Consider the following 10,000-nt stretch of genomic DNA (forward strand, 5'->3'; position numbering starts at 1 on the left):
TTCCCGTCTGTCTCTCTCTCTCTCTCTCCCCCGTCTGTCTCTCTCTCTCTCCCCCGTCTCTCTCTCTCTCCCCGTCTGTCTCTCTCTCTCTCTCTCCCCGTCTGTCTCTCCCCGTCTCTCTCTCTCCCCGTCTCTCTCTCTCTCTCTCCCCGTCTCTCTCTCTCTCTCTCTCTCTCTCTCTCTCCCCGTCTCTCTCTCTCTCTCCCCTCCTCTCTCTCTCTCTCCCCGTCTCTCTCTCTCTCTCCCCGTCTCTCTCTCTCTCTCCCCGTCTCTCTCTCTCTCTCTCTCTCTCTCTCTCTCTCTCTCTCTCCCCGTCTGTCTCTCTCTCTCTCCCCGTCTGTCTCTCTCTCTCTCCCCCGTCTCTCTCTCTCTCTTCCCCGTCTCTCTCTCTCCCGTCTCTCTCTCTCTCTCTCTCTCTCTCTCTCCCCCGCTCTCTCTCTCTCTCCCCGTCTCTCTCTCTCTCTCTCTCCCCCGTCTGTCTCTCTCTCTCTCTCCCCCCGTCTGTCTCTCTCTCTCTCCCCGTCTGTCTCTCTCTCTCTCCCCGTCTGTCTCTCTCTCTCCCCGTCTGTCTCTCTCTCTCTCCCCGTCTGTCTCTCTCTCTCTCCCCGTCTGTCTCCCTCTCTCTCCCCGTCTGTCTCTCCCCGTCTGTCTCTCCCCGTCTGTCTCTCCCCGTCTGTCTGTCTGTCTGTCTCTCTCTCTCTCTCTCTCTCTCTCCCCCTCTTCCCGTCTGTCTCTCTCTCTCCCCCGTCTGTCTCTCTCTCTCTCCCCCGTCTCTCTCTCTCTCCCCGTCTGTCTTTCTCTCTCTCCCCGTCTGTCTCTCTCTCTCTCCCCGTCTGTCTCTCTCTCTCTCCCCGTCTGTCTCTCCTCTCTCTCTCTCTCTCCCCGTCTCTCTCTCTCCCCCGTCTCTCTCTCTCTCCCCCGTCTCTCTCTCTCTCTCTCTCTCTCTCCCCGTCTGTCTCTGTCTCTCTCTCCGTCTGTCTCTCTCTCTCTCCCCGTCTCTCTCTCTCTCACTCCCCTGTCTCACTCTCTCCCCGTCTGTCTCTCTCTCTCTCCCCGTCTCTCTCTCTCTCTCTTTCTCTCTCCCCGTCTCTCTCTCTCTCTCTCTCCCCGTCTCTCTCTCTCTCTCTCTCCCCCCGTCTGTCTCTCTCTCTCCCCCCGTCTGTCTCTCTCTCTCTCCCCGTCTGTCTCTCTCTCTCTCCCCGTCTGTCTCTCTCTCTCTCCCCGTCTGTCTCTCTCTCTCTCCCCGTCTGTCTCTCTCTCTCTCCCCGTCTGTCTCTCTCTCCCCGTCTGTCTCTCTCTCTCTCCCCGTCTGTCTCTCTCTCTCCCCGTCTCTCTCTCTCTCTCCCCGTCTCTCTCTCTCTCTCCCCGTCTCTCTCTCTCTCTCCCCGTGTCTCTCTCTCTCCCCCGTCTCTCTCTCTCTCTCCCCCCGTCTGTCTCTCTCTCTCTCCCCCCGTCTGTCTCTCTCTCTCTCTCCCCGTCTCTCTCTCTCTCTCCCCCGTCTCTCTCTCTCTCCCCCGTCTCTCTCTCTCTCCCCGCTCTCTCTCTCTCTCCCCGTCTCTCTCTCTCTCTCTCCCCCGTCTCTCTCTCTCTCTCTCTCCCGTCTCTCTCTCTCTCTCCCCCGTCTCTCTCTCTCTCCCCCCCGTCTGTCTCTCTCTCTCTTCCCCCTGTCTGTCTCTCTCTCTCTCTCCCCTGTCTGTCTCTCTCTCTCTCCCCGTCTGTCTCTCTCTTTCTCCCCGTCTGTCTCTCTCTCTCTCCCGCTGTCTCTCTCTCTCTCCCCCTGTCTCTCTCTCTCTCCCCGTCTCTCTCTCTCTCTCTCTCTCTCTCTCCCCGTCTCTCTCTCTCTCCCCATCTCTCTCTCTCTCCCCGTCTCTCTCTCTCTCCCCCGTCTCTCTCTCCCCCGTCTCTCTCTCTCTCCCCGTCTCTCTCTCTCTCCCCCCGTCTCTCTCTCTCTCCCCGTCTCTCTCTCTCTCCCCTCTCTCTCTCTCTCTCTCTCCACCCGTCTGTCTCTCTCTCTCCCCGTCTCTCTCCCCGTCTCTCTCTCTCCCCGTCTCTCTCTCTCTCTCTCCCCCCGTCTCTCTCTCTCTCTCTCTCCCCCGTCTCTCTCTCTCTCTCCCCCGTCTGTCTCTCTCTCTCCCCCGTCTGTCTCTCTCTCTCCCCCGTCTGTCTCTCTCTCTTCCCCCGTCTGTCTCTCTCTCTCTCTCTCTCTCTCCCGTCTGTCTCTCTCTCTCCCCGTCTCTCTCTCTCTCTCCCCGTCTCTCTCTCTCTCCCCCGTCTCTCTCTCTCTCTCCCCGTCTCTCTCTCTCCCCCCGTCTCTCTCTCTCTCTCCCCGTCTGTCTCTCTCTCTCTCTCCCCCGTCTGTCTCTCTCTCTCTCCCCCGTCTGTCTCTCTCTCTCTCCCCGTCTGTCTCTCTCTCTCTCCCCGTCTGTCTCTCTCTCTCCCCGTCTCTCTCTCTCTCCCCCGTCTCTCTCTCTCTCTCCCCCGTCTCTCTCTCTCTCTCTCCCCCCGTCTGTCTCTCTCTCTCTCTCTCTCCCCGTCTGTCTCTCTCTCCCCGTCTGTCTCTCTCTCTCCCCGTCTCTCTCTCTCTCTCTCCCGTCTCTCTCTCTCTCCCCGTCTCTCTCTCTCTCCCCCGTCTCTCTCTCTCTCCCCGTCTCTCTCTCTCTCTCTCCCCGTCTCTCTCTCTCTCCCCGTCTCTCTCTCTCTCCCCCGTCTCTCTCTCTCTCCCCCGTCTCTCTCTCTCTCTCTCTCTCCCCGTCTCTCTCTCTCTCTCTCTCTCCCCGTCTGTCTCTCTCTCTCTCCCCGTCTCTCTCCCCGTCTCTCTCTCTCCCCCGCTCTCTCTCTCTCTCCCCGTTCTCTCTCTCTCTCTCGCCCCGTCTCTCTCTCTCTCTGTCTCTCTCTCTCTCTCCCCGTCTCTCCCCCCCGTCTGTCTCTCTCTCTCTCTCCTACATCATGTATGGGTAATTCTTGTGGCTTTGTTGTGCTTAAATTGTTCCACATGTCCCAGAACTGATTTTGGTCAATTGCGTTTTCAATTTCATCAAGTGTCTTGTTGGTATAATTCAATTTCTTGCATTTCAGTGTTTGTTGATACTGTTTCAGAGTTTCAAAATATTCGTATCGTAGCTCTGGGTTGTTTTGCTGCTTATGTTTTTCGTTTGACATTTGTCTTAGGTGTTTTCTAATTGTTTTACATTCGTTATCAAACCATTTGTCAGAAACATTTTGTTTTTTGTTTCTGATGTTGCATTTCTTTGGTTTTCTCAAATTTGCTTTCGATGCTGCTTTTTGGAATATGCAGTTGATGTTTTGAGTAGCCGAATTGACACCATCTTTATTGTTTTGGTATTGTGAGTTATTGAAAAACTGTATAGTTCATCATTTCATTTGATTTCAACGTTTCAATGAATCTCTCTGCACTGTTTGGAGCCCATCTGTACGATTGGTTTATGTTGTAGAGTTTATTGGGCTGTTTTTTTGAATGAGTATTGCCGGATAATTTCTTCAGAAACACGTTGATCTGACAATGGTGTCTGTGGTCTGACAGTGAATGCACTAATGGAGGAGGGTTCAATGTCAGTGATGGCATAATCGACTACACTTGTCCCAAGAGCTGAGCAGTAAGTAAACTGACCTAAAGAGTCCCCTCTGATTCTACCATTAACATGTACAGGCCTAAGGCTCGACAGAGATGCACTAACTCCTTCCCATTTTTGTTCAGTATTTGGACAGGACTGTTTCTATTATTTATAATAGGGCTACTGTACAAGGAGGGGTGTCCAAATATGTGGTGGTTACCTCCCGCATCCGTGTAGTCAGGCTCAGAACCTGTTCTTGCATTGAAATCTCCACAAAGAAGCACTTTACCCTCTGCCTGAAATGTAATGATTTCTGTGTGGAGATTGTCGAAAAACTGATCATCATAATATGGTGAATCTGAAGGAGGAGCATAAGCTGCACATATGTATACATCATTGTCACAGTAGATTGTACCTTTGTTAATAAGCTTTAGCCAAATGTGACTGGTACCTTTTTTCATTTCATTCAGTGCTAAGTCCTGCTTATGCCAAATGATGATTCCACCTGAGTCTCAGCCCCGTTTATCATTTTTATGTTTGATTGATGGTAGTACACTTTCTCTATAGCCTGAGGGACACTGAGTATCTATGTCTCCACGACACCATGTTTCCAGTAGGATTATGATGTCCCGTCCCTTGATGTTTTTAATCAATTCTGGATTTGTTGTTTTATAACCAAAATGTGAAGAGTATAGGCCCTGGATATTCCAAGAGCTGATAGTTAATGATCTCATTTATAATAAGTGATATTCACTGGTTTGAGTAAAGTACATTGAAAAAAATTATAATAATAACATACATACATACATACATACATACATACATACATACATACATACATACATACATACATACATACATACATACATACATACATACATACATACATACATACATACATATAATACCAGTGCCAATAAAATTAAGAATAGTTGTAAACAAATGAATAAGAATGGAATAAGATTGCACAGAAAATAAGTACAATGCAATCTGCAACCTTGTGTGTGTGTGTGTGTGTGTGTGTGTGTGTGTGTGTGAGAGAGAGAGAATTAAAGGGTCTGTCTAGCTCAGTAGTCTGCATATTAGTTGCAGTAGTTGGCGTACCTCTCCTATCTCTGATTGTTCTAGGTGTCTTTTGCCAGAGGTTACCTCAGCATATGTAGGCTGATGATCTGAATGATACATGGTGTGGACTGCATCATGTGGTGTACTTCTCTGAAGGACAGTGTTCTGTCCGACCTTGGAGTAGTGATCAGAGCTGTGATGGGCCAGGTCTAGTAGAGCTGTGTATGGGCCTGGTCTAGTAGAGCTGTGTTGGGCCTGGTCTAGTAGAGCGCTCTCTACGTGTCTCTCTCTCTCTCTCTCTCTCTCTCTCTCTCTCTCTCTCTCTCTCTCTCTCTCTCTCTCTCTCTCTCTCTCTCTCTCTCTCTCTCTCTCTCTCTCTCTCTCTCTCTCTCTCTCTCTCTCTCTCTCTCTCTCTCTCTCTCTCTCTCTCTCTCTCTCTCTCTCTCTCTCTCTCTCTCTCTCTCTGCTCTCTCTCTCTCTCTCTCTGTCCGTCTCTCTCTCTCTCCGTCCGTCCGTCTCTCTCTCTCTCTCTACGTCCGTCTCTCTCTCTCTACGTCCGTCCGTCTCTCTCTCTCTACGTCCGTCCGTCTCTCTACGTCCGTCCGTCTCTCTCTCTCTCTCTACGTCCGTCTCTCTCTCTCTCTACGTCCGTCCGTCTCTCTACGTCCGTCCGTCTCTCTCTCTCTACGTCCGTCTCTCTCTCTCTACGTCCGTCCGTCTCTCTCTCTCTCTACGTCCGTCTCCCTCCCTCTCACCGTCTGTCTGTCTCCGTCTGTCTGTCTCCCTCCCTCTCACCGTCTGTCTGTCTCCCTCCCTCTCACCGTCTGTCTGTGTCTCTCCGTCTCTCTCTGTCTGTGTCTCTCTCTACGTCTCTGTCTGTCTCTCTCTACGTCTCTGTCTGTCTCTCTCTACGTCTCTGTCTGTGTCTCTCTACGTCTGTGTCTCTCTCTACGTCTCTGTCTCTCTCTCTCTGTCCGTGTCTGTCCGTCTGTCTCTCTGTCCGTGTCTGTCCGTGTCTGTCCGTCTCTGTGTCTGTCTCGCTCTCCGTCCGTCTGTCTCGCTCTCCGTCCGTCCGTCTCTCTCTCTCTCTCCGTCCGTCCGTCTCTCTCTCTCTCTCCGTCCGTCCGTCTCTCTCTCTCTCTCTCTCCGTCCGTCTCTCTCTCTCTCCGTCCGTGTCTCTCTCCGTCCGTCCGTGTCTCTCTCCGTCCGTCCGTGTCTCTCTCCGTCCGTCCGTGTCTCTCTCCGTCCGTCCGTGTCTCTCTCCGTCCGTCCGTGTCTCTCTCCGTCCGTCTGTGTCTCTCTCCGTCCGTCCGTCTCTCTCTCCGTCCGTGTCTCTCTCTCCGTCCGTGTCTCTCTCTCCGTCCGTGTCTCTCTCTCCGTCCGTGTCTCTCTCTCTCCGTCCGTGTCTCTCTCTCCGTCCGTGTCTCTCTCCAGCAACCGAAAGGTTGCTAGATCGAATCCCTGAGCTGACAAGGTAAAACATATGTTGTTCTGCCCCTGAACAAGGCAGTTAACCCACTGTTCCAGGGCCCACACTGTAGATAATCATTTGTTCTTAACTGACTTTCCTAGTTAAATAAAGGTTAAATAAAAAACACACACACACACACACACACACACAGTGGGGGAAAAAGTATTTGATCCCCTGCTGATTTTGTACGTTTGCCCACTGACAAAGAAATGATCAGTCTATAATTTTAATAGTAGGTTTATTTGAACAGTGAGAGACAGAATAACAAAAATATCCAGAAAACGCATGTCAAAAATTTTATAAAATGATTTGCATTTTAACCTCTTACATCTAGAAGTTCCGCTAGCGGAACACCTGCTCCAATATCCAATGATGGGCGTGGCGCGAAATACAAATTCCTCTAAAATCCGAAAACTTCCATTTTTCAAACATATGACTATTTTACAGCATTTTAAAGACAAGACTCTCGTTAATCTAACCACACTGTCCGATTTCAAAAAGGCTTTACAACGAAAGCAAAACATTAGATTATGTCAGCAGAGTACCCAGCCAGAAACAATCAGACACCCATTTTTCAAGCTAGCATATAATGTCACAAAAAACAAAACCACAGCTAAATGCAGCACTAACCTTTGATGATCTTCATCAGATGACAACCCTAGGACATTATGTTATACAATGCATGCATGTTTTGTTCAATCAAGTTCATATTTATATCAAAAACCAGCTTTTTTACATTAGCATGTGACGTTCAGAACTAGCATACCCCCCGCAAACATCCGGTGAATTTGCTAAATTACTCACGATAAACGTTCACAAAAAACATAACAATTATTTTAAGAATTATAGATACAGAACTCCTCTATGCACTCGATATGTCCGATTTTAAAATAGCTTTTCGGTGAAAGCACATTTTGCAATATTCTAAGTAGATAGCCCAGCCATCACGGCTAGCCATTTAGAAACCGACCAAGTTTAGCCCTGATCAAACTCCGATTTACTATTACAAAAGTTTCATTACCTTTGTTGTCTTTGTCAGAATGCACTCCCAGGACTGCTACTTCAATAACAAATGTTGGTTTGGTCCAAAATAATCCATCGTTATATCCAAATTGCGGCGTTTTGTTCGTGCGTTCCAAGACACTATCCGAAATGGTAAATCAGGGTCGCGAGCATGGCGCAATTCGTGACAAAAGATTTCTAAATATTCCATTACCGTACTTCGAAGCATGTCAACCGCTGTTTAAAATCCATATTTATGCCATTTTTCTCGTAAAAAAGCGATAATATTCCGACCCGGGAATCTCCGTTTAGCTAAACAGAGGAAAGAAAACAAAGCTTTCGGTCGACGCGGGCACGAGCCTGAGTCTCACAGTACTGTAACCAGCCACTATCCAAACGCGCTACTTTGTTTCAGCCAGAGCCTGCAAAGCCACGATTCAGCATTTTGCCGCCTTCTGAGTGTCCATGTGAGCCGTAGAAAGTGTCACGTAAGAGCAGAGATCCCCTGTAATAGATAGAGATAATCAACAAGGCCAAGAAATGGTCAGACAGGGTACTTCCTGTACAGAATCTTCTCAGGTTTTGGCCTGCCAAATGAGTTCTGTTATACTCACAGACACCATTCAAACAGTTTTAGAAACTTTGGAGTGTGTTCTATCCAAAGCTAATAATTATATGCATATTCTAGTTTCTGGGCAGGAGTACTAATCAGATTAAATCGGGTACGTTTTTTATCCGTCCGTGAAAATACTGCCCCCTAGCCATAACAGGTTAATGAGGAAAATAAGTATTTGACCCCTCTGCAAAACATGACTTAGTACTTGGTGGCAAAACCCTTGTTGGCAATCACAGAGGTCAGACGTTTCTTGTAGTTGGCCACCAGGTTTGCACATATCTCAGGAGGGATTTTGTCCCACTCCTCTTTGCAGATCTTCTCCAAGTCATTAAGGTTTCGAGGCTGACGTTTGGCAAATCGAACCTTCAGCTCCCTCCACAGATTTTCTATGGGATTAAGGTCTGGAGACTGGCTAGGCCACTCCAGGACCTTAACTTCCCTGGGCTTGCGTCCCACCTAGTCAACAGCCAGTGTAATCACGTGGCGCGAAATAAAAATACCTCAAATGCTATAACTTCAATTTCTCAAACATATGACTATTTTACACCATTTTAAAGACAAGACTCTCGATAATCTAACCACATTGTCTGATTTCAAAAAGGCTTTACAGCGAAAGCAAAACATTAGATTATGTCAGGAGAGTACCCTGCCAAAAATAATCACACAGCCATTTTCAAAGCAAGCATATATGTCACAAAAACCAAAACCAGAGCTAAATGCAGCACTAAACTTTGATCTTCATCAGATGACACTCATAGGACATTATGTTATACAATACATGCATGTTTTGTTCAATCAAGTTCATATTTATATAAAAAACCAGCTTTTTACATTAGCATGTGATGTTCAGAACTAGCAAACTTCCGGTGAAATTACTAAATTACTCACGATTAACGTTCACAAAATACATAACAATTTTTTAAAGAATTATAGATACAGAACTGATTTATGCAATCGCGGTGTCAGATTTTAAAATAGCTTTTCGGTGAAAGCACATTTTGCAATATTCTGAGTAGATAGCTCGGCCATCACAGGCTAGCTAATTTGACACCCACCAAGTTTGGCGCTCACTAAACTCAGAATTACTATAAGAAAAATTGGATTACCTTTTGCTGTTCTTCGTTAGAATGCACTCCCAGGGTTTCTACTTCAACAACAAATGTTGTTTTGGTTCCAAATAATCCATATTTATATTCAAATAGCTCCGTTTTGTTCGTGCGTTCAGGTCTCTATCCGAAGGGTGACGAGCGAGCACATTTCGTGACAATTTTTTTTAAATATTCCATTATCGTAGTTCGAAGCATGTCAAACGCTTTTTAAAATCAATTTTGATGCTATTTTTCTCGTAAAAAAGAGATAATATTCCAACCAGGCGAAGTTGTATTCATTCAAAGGCTGAAAGACAATTTTTTAGAATTCTCATGAACGCGCACCTCCAGTGTCACTGTTCCCAGCCTGACAAAATCTCCTGCTGTTCTTCGCCCAGAGACAGGAGACACGACATTCCACTTTCTGGCGCCTTCTGAGAGCCAATGGAAGCCTTAGAAAATGTCACGTTACAGCAGAGATACTGTATTTTCGATAGAGATGCAACAGAAGGACAAGAAATTGTCAGACAGGGCACTTCCTGTATGGAATCTTCTCAGGTTTTGGCCTGCCATATGAGTTCTGCTGTACTCACAGACACCATTCAAATAGTTTTAGAAACTTTATAGTGTTTTCTATCCAAGTCTACTAATTATATGCATATTCTCATTTCTGGGCAAGAGTAGTAACCAGTTTAAATCGGGTAAGTTTTTTATCCGGCTGTGCAGATACTGCCCCCTGCCCCCAAATACTGTTAACCTGTTGGGGCTAGGGGGCAGTATTTTCACAGCCGGATAAAAAACGTACCCGATTTAAACTGGTTACTACTCCTGCCCAGTAACTAGAATATGCATATAATTATTGGCTTTGGATAGAAAACACCCTAAAGTTTCTAAAACTGTTTGAATGGTGTCTGTGAGTATAACAGAACTCATATGGTAGGCCAAAACCTGAGAAGATTCCATGCAGGAAGTGGCCTGTCTGACAAGTTGTGTTTCATCTTGGCTCTTTTTATTGAAGACTGAGGATCTTTGCTATAACGTGACACTTCCTACGGCTCCCATAGGCTCTCAGAGCCCGGGAAAAAGCTGAACGATATCGAGGCAGCCTCTGGCTGAAACACTTTATCACGTTTGGCAAGTAGCCGATCAGAGTACTATGGGCTTAGGCGCGTGCCCGAGTCGACCC

At 47.4% G+C, this 10,000-nt stretch overlaps 1 protein-coding gene across 1 annotated transcript in view; it reads right to left on the reverse strand.

Annotated features, from left to right (window-relative positions):
* Window positions 1–10,000, reverse strand: part of LOC106580521 (zinc finger matrin-type protein 4) — a 201,907-nt gene that overhangs the window by 105,601 nt on the left and 86,306 nt on the right. The window lies entirely within an intron of this gene.

This window comes from Salmo salar, chromosome ssa20 (assembly GCF_905237065.1).
Source record: "Salmo salar chromosome ssa20, Ssal_v3.1, whole genome shotgun sequence".
In the NCBI taxonomy this organism is placed as follows: Eukaryota; Metazoa; Chordata; class Actinopteri; order Salmoniformes; family Salmonidae; genus Salmo; species Salmo salar.